The sequence below is a fragment of the Ahaetulla prasina genome, chromosome 8 (genome assembly GCF_028640845.1).
Source record: "Ahaetulla prasina isolate Xishuangbanna chromosome 8, ASM2864084v1, whole genome shotgun sequence".
Lineage (NCBI taxonomy): Eukaryota > Metazoa > Chordata > Lepidosauria > Squamata > Colubridae > Ahaetulla > Ahaetulla prasina.
The window spans coordinates 75,259,639-75,282,110 of record NC_080546.1 but is presented as its reverse complement, the minus strand read 5'-3'; the positions used below and the strand labels follow the sequence as shown (position 1 = coordinate 75,282,110).

Here is a 22,472-nt window from a genome sequence, read left to right as displayed (position 1 = left end):
CTGTGAAGCGGTATATAAGTCTAAGTGCTATTACTATTTATTTAAGGACTGATGATTCATCAGTCATTTATGAGCCACAGTGGCGCAGTGGTTAGAATGCCGTACTGCAGGCTACTTTGCTGACTGCCGGCTGCCTGCAATTTGGCAGTTCAAATCTCACCAGGCTAAAGGTTGACTCAGCCTTCCATCCTTCCGAGGTGGGTAAAATGAGGACCCAAATTGTTGGGAGCAATATGCTGACTCTGTAAAAACCACTTAGAGAGGGCTGTAAAACTGGCTTTATTTATCAAGGATAATCACTGTGATTTGGTATTTGGTATTCCTCAAGTAACAATCCACTGAAAGATCTTTGGATCTGGATTTCCTTCTTCGAACAGGAAATTTGATCAGAGAATCTATAAGATGTCCTTTATCTCTTTTTCTAGAATGAGTCATCACTTCTTTTGTGCTTAGGTTTATGAAATCTATGTTAAGGTATGTTGTGTGAATTGAGATATCTATCATTTTTCAATTAAATCTATGCCACGTGTTCCTAAAAATTAAATCTCTGAATGAATGGGAGGAGGGCATAAAACACCAATTGATTGGAATTTCCTTCCCTCCTTCATACTTTAGAGATGCTTACCATGAGGTAATTACTTATCTCTTCACCGAAACCAAATCTAGTATTTGAATTGTAATTTTTCTTTCCCTACCTCTTTTGCATAGATTTAATGAATTCTTAAAATAATATCCAATATGCCTTGGATTTTGATTACTTTTAAATCTGATTTTTAATTTAATATTATCTACCCAACTTTGAGATAAATTGGATGTAAAATGTGAAATAAAAAAGGATTAAATAAGTAGGTGTGGTAATCCATGGCATATAGGAGAGATATTTGTTATAGGTAAAGGTAAAGGTGCTAGTCGTTGCTAGTCGTTGCCGACTTTAGGGGGCGGTGCTCATCTCTGTTTCAAAGCCGAAGAGTCAGCACTGTCCAAAGACGTCTCTGTGGTCATGTGGCCAGCATGGCTCAATGCCAAAGGCGTACGGAACGCTGTTACCTTCCCACCAAGGTGGTTCCTATTTTTTTCTACTTGCATTTTTACGTGCTTTTTAAACTGCTAGGTTGGCAGAAGCTGGGACAAGTAACAGGAGCTCACCCCATTACACAGCAGCACTAGGGATTCGAACCGCTGAGCTGCCGACCTTTCGATCGACAAGCTCAACGTCCTAGCCCCTGAGCCACCTTTTATTTGTTATAAGCATAGCCATATTTCCACTCCATTTTGTCTAATTGTATCAGTATTATGCAATCAGGCAAGATTCTATACTGCCCACTCCAGGCCTTTAGAGGCCTAAATGCAAATCTAATCTAAATAATTTTCTTTACTATAAACCTTTATGTTTATCCCAGTGTTGGATAAATTTGAATTATTACTGTGAGTCATACAGTCAGATGGATTAGGCATGTGAGGGTAGCAAATTTGTTCAGTACAATATCTTGACTGTATATATAGACAGTGTTGAGCAGCGATTCTATTTCAGATGGTATTTTTCTGTACAGCATCAGATCCTTCATACAAAGAGGAAGGCTAGCCTGCCACCTGTTGGATAGCCATGGTCTGACTTGTTCAGTATTATTGACAGGGGAATCAATGCAGTGACAAACAGTAGTAGTTATAATGAGTGACCTTGAAATATTCCTCTCTTAATATTAACCTCTCCCAGTCTATCACCATTGACCAGCAGCTATCTTCCATCGGGCCATTGATTTTTGCAAAATGTTTCTGATATTTCTACTGACTCCTGTTTTTTTTTAGGCACTTCATTATCAATCATTATTAGTACTTTATTATTATTCTTCTTACTATATTCCTCGCTTTTGCAATAGCGCGATCATTCCAATATCTTTTCTCGTGACCTGTTAGAATGGGAACAAGATAAATATATATATTGAAAGGTACTTTAATCAGGCATGAAGATGTCCGAGTGGCATGTAGAAGAGTAATCAGCCGTGATTCACTCAGACCTCATCTAATTAATCATTAAGCAAAATCTCTAACTACACGAACAGCATTAGCTGTAATAGCTTGACTATACATATTCTAGCAAATGACATTTTGATAGACTACCTTTTTGGAGTTAGAGAGCCATCCCCCATCAGACTGCATAATTTAAATTGCTAAAAAGAATTTTTTCATAGTTATTTAAACACCAAGGCCCCTATCTTGCTAGAATTGATTAATTAGACTTCTCCCCACATGGCATCACTGCCTTTGATGGAGCAGGTTGTCTCAAACAAGGGATGCAGCCTATCGCTCACTGTTGCAGCCCTTTTAGCTTAGTTATTAATGCTGATTTATTCTCTTCGAAATGGAAACCATAAAGCAAAATGTTCACAGTTCTGGAAGTATAAAGGCATTAAACAGATCTCAAATAATATTATATGATAAAACAATTTTTAAATGCTTACAAATAACGGAAAAGGACAATTTGTGTTACACTGGGAATTCATGAAATGAGCAGACTATCAGTACAAAATGAATTATCTGTGATTTTTGTTTTTCAGACTTCCCCAAACTAATGTTCTGCAGAGGAATTAGACTGTAATTTTCAACACTTCCAAAACCGGTTAGCTCAGCATACTTACTCCTGATTCTTCTAAGACTCGTTGTTGTTGTTGTTGTTGTTGTTGTTGTTGTTAGTTGCGAAGTCATGTCCGATCCATCGCGACCCCATGGACAATGTTCCTTCAGGCCTTCCTATCTTCTACCATCCTCTGGAGTCCACTGAAGCTCACGCCTGCTGCTTCAGTGACTCCATCCAGCCACTTCGTTCTCTGTCGTCCCCTTCTTCTTTTGCCCTCAATCTTTCCCAGCATTAGGCTCTTCTCCAGTGAGTCCTTCCTTCTCATTAGGTGGCCAAAGTATTTGAGTTTGATCTTCAGGATCTGGCCTTCTAAAGAGCAGTCAGGGTTGATCTCCTCTAGGACTGACTCGTTTCATCGTCTTGCAGTCCAAGGGACTCACAGTGTTCTCCAGCACCACAGTTCAAAGGCTTTGAACTTCTTTGGTGCTCAGCCTTTCTTATGGTCCAATTTTCACAGCCATACATTGCAACTGGGAAAACCATAGACTCTTTACCCAACAACAAATCACTTTTAGCTAATATTTATTTTAAAGAAATCGATGGTGGATGATTGGATGGATGGATGGATGGATGGATGGATGGATGGATGGATGGATGGAAGGAAGGAAGGAAGGAAGGAAGGGGAAAGGTTTGTTAAGGGCTTTTTTTAGCAGTTTTATATTAGACTTTGCAAATATGCCACTCACAAAGCAAAGAAACAGAGAAAACAAACAGATGTATAGAAACAAGATTATCAGCAGAGGATCGGTATGATTAGAGTTCTGGATCCAGTATCTGTTTCTCTTTGCTAGAGGATGTTCCACAGCCTCATCAGGAAACACTTTTACAGAACTGTGGAAAACAAGTAGATTCCCACAAATCTAAGAACTCCAGGAGGCCTCTTGGGCAAGGTGTGTTTTGGTGGTAGGTGATTCTCTCTTGAGTGGAACCAAGGCATATTTAGATCTAATATGATAACACGAGAAAAGTGTTGTCTTACAGATGCCTATGTGTAGAACATGAGGAGGGGGGTTACATAGATTATTCAAACCCCATTGTTCTACCCTTTTCATTCATGTGAGAATGAATTACATAACCAAAAGAGATACCGTAAGAACTTGTGGAAGCTAAGATAGCTTGAGCAATAAGATGAAGAAACTGGAATCACAAATAGTTTTGCTCATCCTTTTTTTTCTATTTGAAGACCATGGTTCACAAATAAGAACAAAATAAACAAGATTCCAGAAGTCAACCTCTGGCTATGTTGATTTATTCAGTGGCAATGGAATGTGTTACCTTCAGAAAGGACTCCTGAGAGAGACAAGCTACTGTTTATATAAACTGAGAAGGAAGTGTTTGGAAGCTGGGAATTCAGTTTGCGGTGCTAAAACAAAAAAGCTGGAAGATCTTAAATATTTCTACATCCATACATAATACATAAATAAGAAGGACTAGACATTTTTATTCAGAAAGACAAATAGGCTATGATCAGCATTAGTACAATTTGATGTGAAGGTAATCATGATTGATAGCTAGCACTGAAAGGCTTCAAAATAGAATAGAATAGAATAACAGAGTTGGAAGGGACCTTGGAGGTCTTCTAGTCCAACCCCCTGCTTAGGCAGGAAACCCTACACCACTTCAGACAAATGGTTATCTAACATCCTCTTAAAAACTTCCAGTGTTGGAACATTCACAACTTCTGGAGGCAAGTTATTCCACTGATTAATTGTTCTGTCAGGAAATTTCTCCTTAGTTCTAAGTTGCTTCTCTCCTTGATTAGCTTCAACCCATTGCTTCTTGTCCTGCCCTCAGGTGCTTTGGAGAATAGCTTGACTCCCTCTTCTTTGTGGCAACCCCTGAGATATTGGAACACTGCTACATGTCTCCCCTACCCCAAAGAAACAGATCCAAGAAAAAAGATAACCATATTATATGTAATCTATTTATCCTCCGTACATCCATCCATCCATCCATGGACATTCAAGAATTGGAGCACAGAAATAATTTTAAAAGTGTTTGGTTATAAAATGAGAAACAAAAGTGAAAAATGGGAGAAACAAAATATCTTAAAAGTTTATTTTAAACTGCCTAGGCAGGAAAAAGATATCAGCGATGTCTTTCAGTGTCAGATGACCCGTACTTTCCTGAGACATGCAATACTAATAACGTGGATGTCCAATTATTCTGACATCTGCTGGGGATCTAACTCTTCCAAGAGTCAATAACAGATTGTTCTCTTTCTGGCAACTTTATTTGTCAGTAAGTGGAAGGACAAATAAGGAAACTGCTATCCTGGATAGAATTTTGTTGGATTTTCACCAACAAAAAAGAAATGATTAGAAAGTACATGTGACATTTGGATGGAAATTACCGTGTTATTCTTGAACATTCCCACTGATGGGAATGTTTATTTATTCATTTATTTTGTCAAGTACATATTAAATAATATATATATAAGTATAAGCATGAATTTAATACATAAAATGAATACAATTAAAAGGAACATTAGGACAGGGACGGTAGGCACGCTGGTGCTCTTATGCACGTCCCTTACAGACCTCTTAGGAATGGGGTGAGGTCAACAGTAGACAGTCTTAGGTTAAAGTTTTGGGGATTTTGGGATGAGACCACAGAGTCTGGTAGTGCATTCCAGGCATTAACAACTCTGTTACTGAAGTCCTATTTTCTGCAATCGAGTTTGGAGCAGTTTACTTTAAGTTTGAATCTATTGTGTGCTCATGTATTGTTGTGGTTGAAGTTGAAGTAGTCACTGACAAGAAGGCCATGTTCTTCCCATCAGTGCTCTTGAAGTCTAAATTTTATCTATTTTCTCCTTCAAATTGTTGCAACAGAATTGGGATGGGAAAACCAGAATACCACGTGCCGATTCTCTGGCACATGGTATGGTCACAATAAACCAGGGGTCTCCAACCTTGGTCCCTTTAAGACTTGTGGACTTCAACTCCCAGAGTCCCTCAGCCAGCTTTGGGAATGGGATGGGATGGGAAAACCAGAATACCACGTGCCGATTCTCTGGCACATGGTATGGTCACAATAAACCAGGGGTCTCCAACCTTGATCCCTTTAAGACTTGTGGACTTCAACTCCCAGAGTCCCTCAGCCAGCTTTGCTGGTTGAGGGACTCTGGGAGTTGAAGTCCACAAGTCTTAAAGGGACCAAAGTTGGAGACCCCTGCAATAAACAGTTAATAAGAAAGTGTGTATGAAAAAATCTGCCCTTAAATGGTTGCCATTTTTCCATGCCAGCATATAAAACCTGGCAAATTAAAAGGAAAAAGTCCTGGAAGAAAGCAGCAGTAAACTGCTTCCATATTGCTTACAAGACAATTTCATGGAGCAGCCATTGAAAATCATGCATTCCAAAAACACAAACACAGTTTTAAAAATAAAAAAAAAAGGACACTTTGCACCGAACTATGAAAAATCTGGAATGCAAAGTTTAGATGTGGAAAACAATGTAGTCAGAATTCTCTTGCCTTGCCATGTTTGAAAGGCCAAAAATCCATTAAAAGTCTGAAATCTATCCCGCGTTTGGGGCTTCCTCACTCAGATCTTAAATAAGATCTTTAGATCTTCCTCACTCAGATCTTTAATAATCTTATGCCAAAGTGACTCTATTCTTTTATGTAGGATCCAAATTAAAATTCATATCTGGGTGAAATATGCTATTACATATTTCATATGTAATATTTCATATTGGAAGGGACCTTGTAGGTCATCTAGTCCAACCCTCTGCTCAAGCAGGAGATCCTATACCATTTCTCACAAGTGGCTGTCCAGTCTCTTCCTGATTATTAGATAATGCAGGATTTGAAGCACATTATCATCAATTATTGTTTAAATTATAGCATAATTTAATATGCATCAAAAATTCACTGCCACTAGGAATAAACTATATATTATATGAATGATTCTTTAAAGGCCTAGTTAAGTTCTCATTTGGAAATTACCAGTTTTTCACACATAAAGTATTAAGTATACTTTATGGGTGAAAAAACGCTAATCTCCAAATTAATAAAATTAATTAAATCTCCAAATTAATAAAATACTTAATAAATCTGATTTTCTAAGGCTATCCATGATGTCAGTTGAATGTGCAACATAGATGATGATATTTCAGTTGCATATACAACACTAATTAACTAACTGATTAACCCAAGAGGTAGTGAATTTCTCCTATGTCTTTTATTACAAAGACTAAAAAAAAAGATACAATAAAAATGGATCCAATGGATTTCACCAAACCAAAAGACAAAAACACAACAAAGTGTAAACTATGATGTAAAGTTTATATACAAGAATACAGTATAAGGTTTATCTGGATCATTTATAAGGTTTGTTAAAGTAGTATTTTACAACTCTTTTTTTTTCAAATAAGCATTACCTACTTTACAATTAGGCTACAGAAACTAATTGGTGAAGCACAAAATAGAGTACTTCAATTTAGCAACAACAATAGTACTTAAGACTTATATATCACTTCACAGTGCTTTACAACCCTCTCTAAGTGGTTTACAGAGTTAGCATATTGCCCCCAACAATCTGGGTCCTTGTTTAGCAACCTCGGAAGGATGGAAGGATGAATCAGCCTTGAGCCATGAAGACTGAATCAGCTGAATTCAGTTGGCAGACTTAGCCCACTACTTCATTCTAATCACTGCGCCACCACAGCTCTACAAAACAATTAGAACTAAGCTTTATAAAAAATAATGTGTGCAAATGATTAATACACATTTATTATAGTCTATAGCAAGCTTACAATGCAACTGACTGTATATTGACACACACCAGTCCTATAAAGCACATTGTACTTCCCCACAGAAGCATGCATGAGATTGCAGCTTAATGCACACCAACTCATGGATGTTAGAGATCTTAAGCGTGTAAAATTCTGCGGAGGATTTGGGGAAAGAAAGTCTCAAAACATTCTTGAGGTTCTTTTTTGTCCGTCTTTGAGTCATAATTTCTGTAAGAGTTCTGTAAAGAATTTCTTTAAAGTTTGTCTTTTAAATGCCAAGTTGCAAAATAACTCCCCTTCATAAAACTTGGCACATTGTTATCTCCCACTGTGGCTCCCACACTTGTTTTTACTTGGAACAAAACCAAACTGAACAACTTGACTCCAATGCCCAAATGGACACAAAAGCTACACAGAAAAGGTTAGCCAGACTGGATGTCCTATTAGAAATGAATAATTAAAGGGATAATTAAAAGATCAAAGTTACATTTTGCACAGCTTTAAACAACACATTCTGAAAACAATTACACGGGAGTATAATTATGATTTGGGCAATTATAGTTTAATTGTAAGTACACAATTAGAAGGTGGAGTTTCTTTTCTTCTTAAAAGAAGCGGCTTATTCATGCTAGCGGGCATTTATGACTATGGCAAGAAGATGCAAAAGAACTTAAGGCAATGCAACTAAATGTGACCAGAAATGCCAAGCAACTAGCAACTACCAGGTGGATGATGCGTGAACACTTCTTAAAGGCTTGCTGGTCTTTCTGCAGCAACTCCTGCATGGTCTCGTGGCCCAGCAGGTTTTTTATTTATTTATTTATTTTTGTCAAGCATGTATTTTATGACAGATAAAAGTGTAAACATATTTATAAAAATGTGTAAAGGGTATGAATAAAAGAAAACATTAGGACAGGGACGGTAGGCACGCTGGTGTGCTTATGCACACCCTCTTAGGAATGGGGTGAGGTCTGCAATAGATAGTCTAAGATTAAAGTTTTGGGGATTTAGGGAAGAAACCACAGAGTCAGGTAGTGCATTCCAAACATTGACCACTCTATTACTGAAGTCATATTTTCTGCAGTCTACTTTGGATCGGTTTACCATGAGTTTGGATCTATTGTGTGCTCTTGTATTGTGTTGTGTCTGAGTCCCCCCGAGCTGGACCTCCTGCCAGAAAGTGACTTGGAAAGTGAGGGGGAAGGGCCATCAGGACTTACCTCTGGAGCACCGGCTTCCCTGGCTCAGTTCCAGGAGCCAGAGGCAGGCCAGGTGGAGGAGATAATGAGGCCTCTGTTCCCTGACTCTTTCCCCCCCAGGCCATGCCTCCAGACCCGGCTGATGGCAATCAGGCCTGGCTGGACCCTAGGTTTTGTAGGCAGGAGAGGCAGGAACAACAGAAGCAGGGGTGGAGCAGACCTACCCCACAGGATATAAAAGCAGCAAGGGCTGCTATACCACTTCGTGGCAAGCAAATCAACTGCTTAGAGGGAGAATTAGAGCTAAAGTCCTGTTTGTTCCTGGTTTCCTGGCTGACTCATCAGCATCAAGAGACATAACAGAGACACTTGGTATACACTCACTAGTTTGCTGCCATCCCGGACTGCGGAGGGGGACAGATCATATTGTTTTGGTTGAAGCTGAAGTATTCATTGGCTGATAGGACATTGTAGAAGATGATTTGATGTACATAAAATTACATAAAATTTTATTTTAAAAAAATATATATTTTATAAAAAAATTTAAATAAAATTTAATTTAAAAAAGTACATACAATTGGGCAGCCTCATGTTGGGATACTTGATCCTGTGGCACAGCAAGAAGGAGGCAGGGATAGGCTTGCAGTTGGACCACTTATAGGAGAATTTGGGCTCCGCGAAGAGGAAGAGCCTGTGAACCAAGAGCCTGTGGACAGGAAAAAGAGGTGAAGGAGAAGTTCACAAAGGGCCCCTTTGGGAAGCCAGAAGCTGCCAGGAAAGGGTGACAGAACAAGGTGATCTTCACCCTCTCACCGGCTATATACAGCTTCCCTGAAGCACTCCCACTTCTCACGCCACTCTCAACGTTCAAGCTCCTGTGGGCATCTTTTATGCAAATGGAGAAGGGGATTGGGAGGGCAAAGAGGTGGAGCCATCGGACAAAAGGCCGGCGTAGATTGGTCATCGCTTTCACGAGGGCCGTAGAGGCTTCGCTTTGGGGGGCCTGGGGTGGGAAGAGACCCTCTCCATGCGTGGGCTCTGAGAACGGGGTGGTTCTCTGGGGTTTATTCATATTAACTTAGTGCAGACAGATCTCATTTTATGACCACACTGACTTGGGCAATCCTAGTCCCAATTATGGTCATAAACTAAGGAATACCTGTAGCTGCCTTTCAAGAACACTGTTTGCAGTCATTGCTTATAAAGAGTATGAACATTTGTTTACATTATTTTACATTATTCTTTTTTTTCTTATTAGGTATTTAAAGAAACAAAGTAATTGTCTGACAAGGAAGAAAGCTATAATTTTATTTTTCTAATTTATATAGCTGCCCATCTTTCCAATGCGACTCTCTGTTCAGTACCATTTTCATCCTGATTTTGGAAAGAATGAAAACCATGCTGGCAAACAGGAATATTTTCTGTCCACTTATACTGCATCTCTTTCAACTTTTCTTTAAGAAGAGCTTTTTTTAAATCCTGGAAATGGAAGAAGCTCTTGTTAAAAGGAAAGACGTTTATTTTTAAATAGGTCACAGGGTTCTCAGCAGGATCTCCTGGAAGTTGGATAGGTAGACAATTGCTATCCCAATAATCTATTTATCTAAGTACCAGTAGCTGAAATCTTATCTGGCTTTTGAATTGATATTTCTCCTAAATCCATTTTGCTGACTAAAATGCATTTTTGGAAATGTTATCTTTAATATGTGGCATTGTATGTGTGATTCTGATAGAGTGGTGTGGTGGCCTAGCAGTGAAGACACTTCCCTCCCATTTGGAAGATTGAGAGTTCAATCCTAGATAGTGGCCGAAGTTTCTCTCCTAGAGCACAAAGAAAAAATATATGTTGTGAATTTTGCATGGTAGGTCAGGAAGGGCATCCAGCCAGTCAACGCTTAATCCTATTCAGTCACCCTGACTCTGCCCCAAATTAAGGGATTACAGGGTAAAAGAATCAAGAATCAAGAAGAGGGCCGTGAAAATATTTGCAGATCCCTCGCATCCTGGACATAAACTGTTTCAACTCCTACCCTCAAAACGACGCTATAGAGCACTGCACACCAGAACAACTAGACACAAGAACAGTTTTTTCCCGAAGGCCATCACTCTGCTAAACAAATAATTCCCTCAACACTGTCAGACTATTTACTGAATCTGCACTACTATTAATCGTTTCATAGTTCCCATCACCAATCTCTTTCCACTTATGACTGTATGACTATAACTTGTTGCTGGCAATCCTTATGATTTATATTGATATATTGACCATCAATTGTGTTGTAAATGTTGTACCTTGATGAACGTATCTTTTCTTTTATGTACACTGAGAGCATATGCACCAAGACAAATTCCTTGTGTGTCCAATCACACTTGGCCAATAAAAAATTCTATTCTATTCTATATGTATGATTCTGATAGAAAATTATGGAAAGAAGTGATACCTCATTAATATAGGCCCAGGTTAAGAACATCTAACTTAAGGACAACCTCTAGATAAGAATAGGCTGCCTATTACTAAAAATGGCAATGGTGGACAGTGTGGTTCTTCCTAAGCAACAAAGCACTGAAGCCACACAATGCTTTCCAGAACCGCTGAAACCGAGTGTTTTCAATATATAGACTGTTTTTAGCAGTTCCTGAAACAATGTACGTCTGCAGTGCATCATAGAATAGAATAGAATAGAATTTTTATTGGCCAAGTGTGATTGGACACACAAAGAATTTGTCTTGGTGCATGATTGGCTCAAGAAAGGGGAATGCCATCCTCCATTTTTAGTCATAAGCAATCAGTTTGTCAATATGACACAGAGTTAAGGAACAGAACTCATTCCTAACCCAGGGACTAAATCTACTCTTTTGGGTTTGAAATATATTCATTTGTAATCAATATGCTAAAAAAAAAAAAAAACACCTTACTATCTCAACATTTGGACATATTCATGCTGCCCTCCTTTGCAGAAAAGGTGCTTAATTTTTAACAGGTGGCACAGTGGTTAGAGTGCAGTACTGCAGGCTACTTCATCTGACTGCTAGCTGCAGTTCGGCAGTTCAAATCTCACTGGCTCAATGTTGACTCAGCCTTCTATCCTTCCGATGTGGGTAAAATGAGGACCCAGATTGTTGGGGTCAATATGCTGAGTCTTAGAGAGGGCTGTAAAGCACTGTAAAGCGGTATATAAGTCTAAGCACTATTGCTATTGCTAACAGAGATGAATTTAGCAGTATTTAGTGTTGAGGCATTCAAGACTGCTTTGGATATGGAAGGAATTTATTGTTATCCCACCTTCATTAGTGGTATAAATAGTTCAAGATAGTGAACATGCCTAATTCTCCTTCATCCTATTCTTCCCATAACAATAACCCTGTGAGATGAGTTGGGCTAAGAGACTGACTTCATCCTAAAGTCACTCAGCTGGCTTTCATGCCCAAGGTAGAACTAGAGCTCACAATTGCCTGGTCTCTAGCATGGAGTTTAACTACTAAATAAACTGACTCACCTGTTGGTTGCTGCTGAAACGAATGATGTCTTTTCCTGAGCTTGAATGATAGCTGTGGTAGCTTATGAAAAGAGAAACATGAGTATAGTTGATGGCAAAGAGCTGGGCAGTGACCCATAGGTGCACTTTTTCATGGACCCCTTACCTAAAATGTATTATTATAAGCCTGTGCAGATACTCTGAGAGTTCAGAAAAGTTGTTTCTCCTCTATTTTGTAACACTTTTTAGGGTATTTGCGAAGAGGCAAAAGTATGATATATCAGCTTTCACTTTTTAAATTAAAATCATGTTTTGTTCAGTTTGCTTGTTTTACAAAAAGTTAAAGCTAGATGGAGTAGCTGGTTCAAATATGTGGTAGACAGCATTATGTTAGCTATTCCAGTAATAGATAAAATGTGAGGCATGTTCTGAATACATACACAAACATATACATACTTTAATGCCAATAGCATAGAGTAAAATCTTGATTAAAGATTATAAAGATGGAGAAAAAAAGTGTTCATTAAATCTCAAATTCTATTAAATCTGAATTGGCAAAATTTACAGCATTATTCCTTGACAAAATGTCTTGACATTATTTGCAGCCATTTATATCGTTTGCATTTTAAACCAAGCTGCAGACACATACAAATATAAATTTAATATTTGAAACAAAAATATGATTTACATTACATACTTTTGTAAGCACTGTAATTTGTTGTTTAGGGGAGTGGCTGTGATATTAAAAATAAAATTTGGTCAGATACACTGAAGTTTCCCTGAGTGGAAATTTTATTTGCATCTGAAATGTTTACCACAAACATATCTATTTGGTATTTTAATACTGCAACATCTTATTTATTGTTAGAATAGCACTATATAATTGTATTTCTAAAAGATTGCAATTCTTTATTACATTTATTGTTGGCAATACTCATTGTAGCATCGTGTGTAGATTAGATATTTGGAACCAGAACTTCAGAAGCTGTTTCCTTCTACTTATGACTGTATGACTGTAACTTTGTTGCTGGCAATCCTTATGATTTATATTGATATATTGACCATCATTTGTGTTGTAAATGCTGTACCTTGATGAACGTATCTTTTCTTTTATGTACACTGAGAGCATATGCACCAAGATAAATTCCTTGTGTGTCCAATCACACTTGTCCAATAAAAATTCTATTCTATTCTATTCTATTCTATTCTATTCTATTCTATTCTATTCTATTCTATTCTATTCTATAACTATAACTTTATTGGTTGTATCCTTATGATTTATATAGATATTGTTTCCTGATTGCTTCTCTGTACCCTATTATTATCATTAAGTGTTGTACCTTATGATTCTTGATGAACGTATCTTTTCTTTTATGTACATTGAGAGCATATGCACCAAGACAAATTCCTTGTGTGTCCAATCACACTTGGCCAATAAAAAATTCTATTCTATTCTATTCTATTCTATTCTATTCTATTCTATGACTATCATTAAGTGTTGTACCTTATAATTCTTGATGAACGTATCTTTTCTTTTATGTACACTGAGAGCACATGCGCCAAGACAAATTCCTTGTGTGTCCAATCACACTTGGCCAATAAAAAATTCTATTCTATTCTATTCTATTCTATTCTATTCTATTCAGAAGACTCAAGAAAGGAGTCAGCAAACATTTATTTACTGCTTCCACATGTCAAGAGTATTCAAATCTCACACACAGTGGTACTATATTCTTTTTAAAAGATCTATTTATCTTAATATCCTGTAAAACCAGAAGTTTTAAGCGTCACCTGGAAATTAAAACTGGGTAATGTATTGATATTTGAAGATTCTAATAATGAGTTTGTAAATGTTGGGGAAAGTAAACCTCTTGATCGGGGTGTCAAACTCCCGTCATCACAGTGGCGTCACGTGATGTAGTGCGACTTCCCCCCCCCCTTCACTAAACTGGGCATGGGTGTGGCCAGCAGGTGGCACATCCAGCCTGTGGGCTGTGAGTTTCACAGCCCTGCTCTTGAAGGAATAACTAATAACTAAAGGTTCTGATTTTACAGACAAGAGTTTCTGTTGTGCTGAGTTTTTTTATATTTCTTCCCCCTTTCTACTGTAAAAATAAATAAAGAATAGAATAGAATAGAATAGAATTTTATTGGCCAAGTGTGATTGGACACACAAGGAATTTGTCTTGGTGCATGTGCTCTCAGTGTACATAAAAGAAAAGATACGTTCATCAAGGTACAACATTTACAACACAATTGATGGTCAATATATCAATATAAATCATAAGGATTGCCAGCAACAAGTTATAGTCATACAGTCCTAAGTGGAAAGAGATTGGTGATGGGAACTATGAGAAGATTAATAGTAGTGCAGATTCAGTAAATAGTCTGACAGTGTTGAGGGAATTATTTGTTTAGCAGAGTGATGGCCTTCGGGAAAAAACTGTAGGTAGCTGTTTTGCTTTCTCATACATCATGCTTTAACATAATTCTCACTCGCTCACATCATCCAGTTTAAGTTGGCAAAATTCCTAACATACAAAGCTCCTTGGTACATAACTGTTAAATATGAGACTGTCAGAGGAGAGAAACTCTTACTGAGATTTTTAAAAGCTCTTTTCATCTTGTTTATTAAGGATTTCATTACATTGATTGCTGCCGTTACTTATTCATAACAACCTTGAGAAAGTTAGATCAATTCATAATTATTCTGAAGCAGTCTTAAGCTCTTTTACATAGTATTATGTAATATATAGAAATGCACAGTCTGATTCCTTTGGCTACATGTTTCTAAACTTTACAAAATGTAATGTGACAGATGCAGAAAAAATATTGAATTCAAGACTTGGGTAGTCACATAATAATATTACAATTTAATTAAGTGCAAATACAAATGCTTAATAATTTAAACAATATTTTTAAAGCAGTGTTGCTCAATCTTGGTAACTTTTAAGTTTGGACTTCAACTACCATGTTGCCTGGGGAATTCTGGGAATTGAAGTCCACACAGCTTAAAAGTTGCCAGGGTTGAAAACATGCTTTGTGGTTTATATCTGAAAAGCTAAATGTGAACCTCAGCTTGGAAAGTAGTTTGGATCTTGTAGCATTTGTCTACTGAAGCACTACAATACAGTGGCCAGTAGTAATTGGCCATTTTATAACAGATTGTTAACTAAAACTGAATTAATTGAACAAGCCTTCAATTATTATTATTTACAAAGATATTTTAACTTTGTATATTTTATTGTTTTTATCTTTGGCTGTACACCGCCCTGAGTCCTCCGGGAGAAGGGCGGTATAAAAATTTAAATAAATAAATAAATAAATAAATAAGCCTTCCAACAGGCTTGTTGGAAGCCTTCCAAAAGCCTTCCAACAAGCCTTCCAACCACTTTAGAGCAGAAAAAACAAAAGTGCACATTTCAGCACATAAATCAGTATGCTTTAAAGATTTTTTCCCCCTATCATGAACTTGTTCTGTTTGTGCCATTCCCTTTAAAAACTTTCCGCGGAATGCATTGCGCTCTATAGAACATCAATATTATATTTATATGTGAAATAATATTTTAAGGGCGTGACACAGTGGTGGGTTGCTATCAGTTCACCCTGGTTTGAGCGAACAGGTAGCGGCGACAGTGGAAGGCTCCACCCATCCGCCCGGATGCTTCTGTACATGCACAGAAGCGTCACACAAGTGCAAGCATACGCACGAGCGAACCAGTAGCGACGGATTTTGAAAGCAGCCCCTGGTGTGACTTGCATGCTAAAGGTTGGCTTCCCACTTTGCATTCAGAAAATTGTTAAAAATGAGCTAGAATTGTGGACTACTATAGCAGTCCTTTCTGTTAAAGATCTAGCTTATTGAGGAAAAGAAGTGCTTTATTGACAATTTTACAGATAAATGTATTTATAAGGAGTTTAGATTTATTTTAAATTTAAAAAATTCACACAAACTTGCTCACTGGCTCTGCATGATGTAGCAGAAGCAAAGGAAAAGGTTTGTTAAATTAAACAGGGTAAAAGACATTTAGTAGCCTTAAATATAGCAAGGCGGCTTACTGTATAGTACACCATGACAACATAAATAGTCCCTAGTTTATTAAAAGTTACATCGTTTTAGCTGTTATGCTGTTACTCATTAAATGCTCTTTCGGAATAAGTGAGTATAAGTGCAGGGTCCTGCAGATTTTCCTATACCATATTTTAACAAAGCTGATAATAAACACACAATTGGACCATAGTATTAAGATTTGTGGTGGTTATAGAAAGAATTTAAATCAGATCTTATAGCTCCCCCATGTGGAAATTTAAAACATTGAATGTAAGAATGAAATAAAATTAGCAACAATACTATTTAAATTGATTAAAATTTATGTTATGTTTTTATAACTTATATTTTGGAGACAAACTCTTCTATAAATATCTTTGACAATCTAGTTTTAGACAGTAAGATTACAAAATTATAAATACTTTATAAAGTGGTTACTTATTATTTTAACACAAATAACACAAATAACAATATTAAAAAGCATACATGCCATTTGTCTGAAGTTTCAGAAAAATGTATACATAATAAAAAGCTTCTATGATCAGCAGTCTTGGGTCTAGTAATTAGAGACCCAGATTTCTCATTTTTGTTAGGAAGCCCAAGGTTTTAATACAGGAGACAGTACTTCTCTGTATTTTGACACAATCTTTTGTTTTACTTATATATTATCAATTTCTCCTTATTTTCCTCTATATTTAAATTTCTTGAATTACTTTATAAAACTACGGTTATGCATTTTTCCACAGGCAAAAACTAGGAATGTCAGTCATGTAAAAGTTCGCCTTGAATGCAGTTTACAAATTGTATTGTTATTTCAAGATACGGCATATATGTTTGCTCTTAAATTTGCTTTTAAGACTATCAGAATTTTATCTAGGAGCAGTAAATTGAGCTGTGTTAGATATGACTTGATTCAATCTTGATTCATTGTTGAGGTATATGTTAGCATATATTTGAATATTTTTTATAGAGCCATGGTGGCACACTGGTTAGGATACAATATTTCAGGCTTTCTCTGCCCACAGAGTTCAGTCCTGATTGGCTCAAGACTGATTCAGCCTTCCATCCTTCCAAAACTAATTCTCCCTTCTTTATCAGCTTTAGGTCTTTTTCAAGTAATGTGACACAAAGCAAGTGCTCCAGTGCTCATTTTAATATATGTTTATGAAAATTATTATAATTATTTAAAAAAATCACTTTAAAATATTTTCCTCTGCAAATAATTAGCTTTGTTAAGCATAGACATTTTCTAGATATTCTTTCTCTTCAACTTCAAGCTGGATATTATCTAACATACCATATGTTTCTGGGCTTAGGGACAACTCTGTGAATGTCCTAGAGTGGGCCAGAAAGAGCCCTGACTTGAACTCCATTGAACAATTCTGGAAGGACCTAAAAATGTGATTCCCTTTTGCTATCTTTTCATAAGCAAAGTAAATGGAGAAGAAAAATTCACTTAACAACTGTGTTACTAACTTAACAACTGCAGTGATTCACTTAACAGCGGTGGCAAGAAAAGTCATAGAATGGGGCAAAACTCACTTAACAACAGGGGTGGGCTGCAGGGGGTTTGCAGGGGTCTGGGAGAACTTCTAGCTAAGATTCTGTGCAGTTCGGAAAACTCCCAAATCCCACTCCTGGCTGGCCCCGCCCCACCCTTCCCTTCCCAGGAGTCCCCATGCAGCCTGTTTTGGATGCAGGTAAGTCCAGGGCATGTGCAGAGGCATGGGGAAGGCGAAAAATGGGCCTACCGGAAGTTCGGTAAAAGGGAAAAACAGGCCTACCAGAGCCTAAGGAGGCCGTTTTTGCGCTCCCAGAGGCTCAAGGAAAGCCTCCAAAGCCCGGGGAGGGCAAAACCATGGCTCATCCACATCATATCAATTCTAGAAAAAGATTTATTTATTTTATTTTATTTGTTTGTTTGTTTGTTTGTTTGTTTTGTCACACAGTATATATAAGCATAAGCATGAAATAACTATACAATATATAAGCATATATATAAGCATGAGTATGTAATAACTATATTAATTGGATATAATGAAAGGAAACAATAGGACAGGAACGGAAGGCACGCTTGTGCTCTTATGCACGCCCCTTACATATCTCTTAGGAATGGGGTGAGGTCAATAGTAGGCAGTTTTTGGTTGAAGCTTTGGGGATTTTGGGAAGAGACCCCAGAGTCAGGTAGTGCATTCCAGGCATTAACAACTCTGTTACTGAAGTTATATTTGTTGCAATCAAGATTGGAGCAGTTAATATTAAGCTTAAATCTATTGTGTGCTCGTGTATTGTTGCAATTGAAGCTGAAGTAGTCTTCGACAGGAAGGACATTTTAATAGATGATTCTATGAGTTAAACTCAGGTCATGTCGAAGGCGGCAGAGTTCTAAATTTTCTAAACCCAGGATTTCAAGTCTGGTGGCATAACGTATTTTGTGAAGAGTGGAGAACTCTTCTTGTAAAATATTTCTGGACACGTTCAATTGTATTGATGTCAGAAATGTGGTACGGGTTCCAGACAGGCGAGCTGTATTCAAGAACTGGTCTAGCAAATGTTTTATATGCTCTGGTTAGTAGTGTAGTGTTTCTGGAGAAGCTACGCAAGATTAGGTTTACAACTTTTAAAGCCTTTTTTGCGATGTAGTTGCAGTGGGCTTTGGCACTTAGATCATTTGATATGAAAACTCCAAGGTCTTTAACAGGGTGGGGGTCATCTGTAAGGTAATGTCCATCCAGCTTGTACTTAGTGTTTAGGTCCTTTTTTGCAATGTGTAAGACTGAGCATTTGCTGGTTGAGATTTGGAGTTGCCAAGTTTTAGATTTATGTCTCTCTGAGGAAAAAATTGTGTCCTTTTGCCAGTCTACCTTAACATCTCCATACATCAATCAAATCTAAGATATCAATCAATTCAAAAAAGAAGTTTGGGGCAGTTTCACTTATCTTTCTTTAATTCTTTTGTCAGCTACTTTATCCAATTCTGGAGCTACTACTCCATTCCTATTGCCAAGTATACATCAATACTGAAAAGAGTCAGAGAGTAACTGTTCAGACAAGTATTTTAAAAACTTAGTTTTTTTCTTGGTACGGGGCAGGGGTAGCTTCTACTCACCTTTCCTACTGTTCTCATCGTGCTCACACACACACTCTTCTTTGCATGCGCAGATCCCTTTTGATGATGTTTGGGTCAGTGGGCGGAGCCTCCCACCGGTTTTACTACCGGTTCTATAGAACCGGTCTGAACCGGGGGCAATCCACCACTGGTATGGGGGTGTATATACCCACTTCAATAGATTTTATTTGCTGTAGTTCAGTTTTCACAATTACATATCTACCTTGGTCCTCAGCAAACAATAAATGTGATTGTAATTGGGAGTCTACCTACTTCATAAGTTTTCTTCTTACAATTGGCAGAGATACATATTCCAGACCCATCATTTCATTTATTAAATACTTTTAATCAGTCTCTTTGATATTAGTTTCTTGCAAGTATATTATGTCTTGATTTATTTATTTTTTTTACATAATGAAATAACTTTTTTTCTCTTTTGTGGGAAATTTGCTTCATTAACATTCCATGTCAAAATCCTACAATCCATCATTATTTAAAAAAAAAAATCAGGAAATCCAGCTATGACTCCCATTTCCACAGCTTGTCCTCAGTCAGCAACAGACTTCCTTTTGCCTTTTCCTTTCAAATCCAGTTCATATGATAGTTGAGTTTTATCTTTTGGAAAATGGCGCAGTTCTGATCCATTATTGCTTACATCCATTTTAGCTGCAAGACTTTAAAAAGTTTTACAAAACTGCCTACATGACGATCAAAATGGTTTTCTACCCGGAAGACAATTAATAGATAATGTGAAAGTAATTGTAGACATAATTGAACATTTGCAACAATGTAATGACAAACTGGTTGCACTAATCTTTTTATATGCAGAAAAAGCTTTTGATAATTTGAACTGGGACTTTATGTTTTAAGTAATAGAAAAGATGGATTTTGGACTGGGTTTTATACAGGAGTTAAAGTCCATTTATATAGTCCAGAAAGTTCGGGATATGCTAACTGAAGATTTTAGGTATTATGGCCAAACCAATTGAAAAACTGTATATTATAGTAAACAAAAACCAGCACAACAACCAACAGGATAATTCTGACAATTAATGATAAGCCAGACCAGGCAACTGCTAATACTATTTCAGCACCAAAGGAAAACATTTGTACTGTTAGTGAAAACTGGCTAAACTTGAAATATGCCAACAATGTAAATATGAACGTACAAAAGAACTTAACAGATCCAGGCAACTTTGTAGATAAAGACGAAAGTGCATTGAAAAATGCAACACTTAAGAAAAACATTTCTTCAGACTGCAATTTGAAGGAGGAACTTCTAACAAATATGTTTCCTAAGGAAATGAGTCTTAAGTCTCCAGAAAATTGAGCTCAAAGAACCTGAGGTTTGTCCTTCAAAGTCATCAAAGAAATTGTCTGAAAATCACTTTCCAAGATCTTCAGCTCAACAACAATCAGAATTGCAAAAGAAGTCAAAGGAAAAATAGCAGTGTCATTTTGAATAATTTCTCAACAGACAAATACATATGCCAGAAAATAGATTTTTGTAAACTAGGATTTTGAAAATAAGTGCTAGAACTATAGCAACAGAAGTTGGACTATGCCAAATATTTTAACAATCATAACGTTACACTGCAACCCCAAGCATTTTAAGAAGCAGCATTTAATTGGATTTTCAGCATTTAACAGTTATGGAAGGTACACAGATATGACACAGAGACTGAAATTTTATGCATATTTTATAGGATTAAGATGAATTGTAAATGAGGAAGTTCCTTCATAGTAAATTTTAAAGTGATTGAAATACAAGCATAGTTTTCTTCACCTTTATTTTACTTTCCAGAAAGGAAAGAGGTTTGGCAAAACTCAAGTTTTATTTATTTGGTCAGACCCAAAGATTTTTCTAATGTATCTTATGAAAGAGCATTTTCAATTTAAGAAATCGAAAATTTTTAAATCCAATCTAACTTGGTGCTAACCTGTACTATAAATTTCAAGGAATACATGTCCATAATTTTTCATGGTTTATTAGTGGCTATTGCAAATGATGGAAAGTACATGTCTATTGCTTAAGGAAATATTCAAGCAAGTTCTCCTAAGAATGAAACGGGAAATGGTGAGACATTGCAAAAGCAGCTAAAGACTAACCGTCCACAAAGACAACAGAGAAAAAAGAGCTTAAAGATAAATGGCTGTATTTTCGAAAACAGAAATTGATTTCTCTGGAGTTTTGTATTTTAGATCTCATTGCAATAGTCACTTTTTTAAAAAAAAAAAATAAGGAAGTAGGTTTACATATGAGCCAATCTGAGGAAAGTTTTGTGGAAGCTAATAATAGCACAGTGAATTGTGGCTGTTGGTTAAATTGACATAAGCTATATGTAGCCGTATTTCCTTTCTTACTTCACACTTTTAACAATTATCTATTATTATGCTCTATGCATTGTGTGCATGTGTATGTATGTGGGTTACCAAAATTGGGATGATTGAGTTAATGAGCTCCATTTTTATCAATTAGAAAGTTTAAATTATTTAATTAAAAAAATTAAAGGCTTTGTGTGATCTCTTAGATTTGATTAGATGCTGTATGCTGTATGTGAATTTGCTTATACTGTATAATTCAGTATATTGAAATATATAAATATTTAGATTTGCAGTTTTATAATCTTAATACCAGAACAAAAATATACAAAATCTGAATGAAATTTACATTTAATCTTTCCTTTGACTAGCCCTGGCTGCAACTATATCATATAAAACTGAAATAATTTTTCAGGAAACTTTAAACCTCATTGGAAAAGTGAGTGAGAAGAAAGAAAGAAAGAGAAAGAGAGAGAGAGAGAGAGAGAGAGAGAGGGAGGAAGGAAGGAAAGGAAAGGAAAAGAAAGGAAAGGAAAGGAAAGGAGGGAGGGAGGGAGGGAGGAAAAAGAGAGCATTTATAATAGGCCTGCTTATAGCCATGCTCATCTGGTTTTTGTCAGTCAAAATTTTATTATTTATTCTTGCTTCCATTCCAACCCTATTTGGATTTCTACCTCAAAAAAGAATAAAAGAATCTGAGAAGGAAGAGAAAAAAGATTTATGCTAATTTATTCAGTATCGTAAAATGGTAGCCTTTCAACAGTTGGTTATATTGAATATGGTACCAGCATAGGGAGTGTTTCCACGATAGTAATCTTTAATTGTATTTTTATTCTGAATGTTCCTGTCTGTAGAAGGATTTTTTTTTTCATTCCTAGTTCCTTCCTCTTTTTCCATCACCATACATGTCCGCTTGCTGTATTACGGGATTTCTGCAATATTT

The 22,472-nt window shown here is 36.7% G+C and overlaps 1 non-coding gene across 1 annotated transcript; it reads left to right on the top strand.

Moving 5' to 3' along the window:
* Nucleotides 1-15,996: 15,996 nt before the first annotated feature.
* On the top strand, nt 15,997-16,123 carry LOC131203584 (small nucleolar RNA SNORA66). Its single transcript, XR_009156432.1, has one exon. It is a non-coding gene; the product is annotated as a small nucleolar RNA SNORA66 (small nucleolar RNA).
* The last annotated feature ends 6,349 nt before the right edge of the window (nt 16,124-22,472 follow it).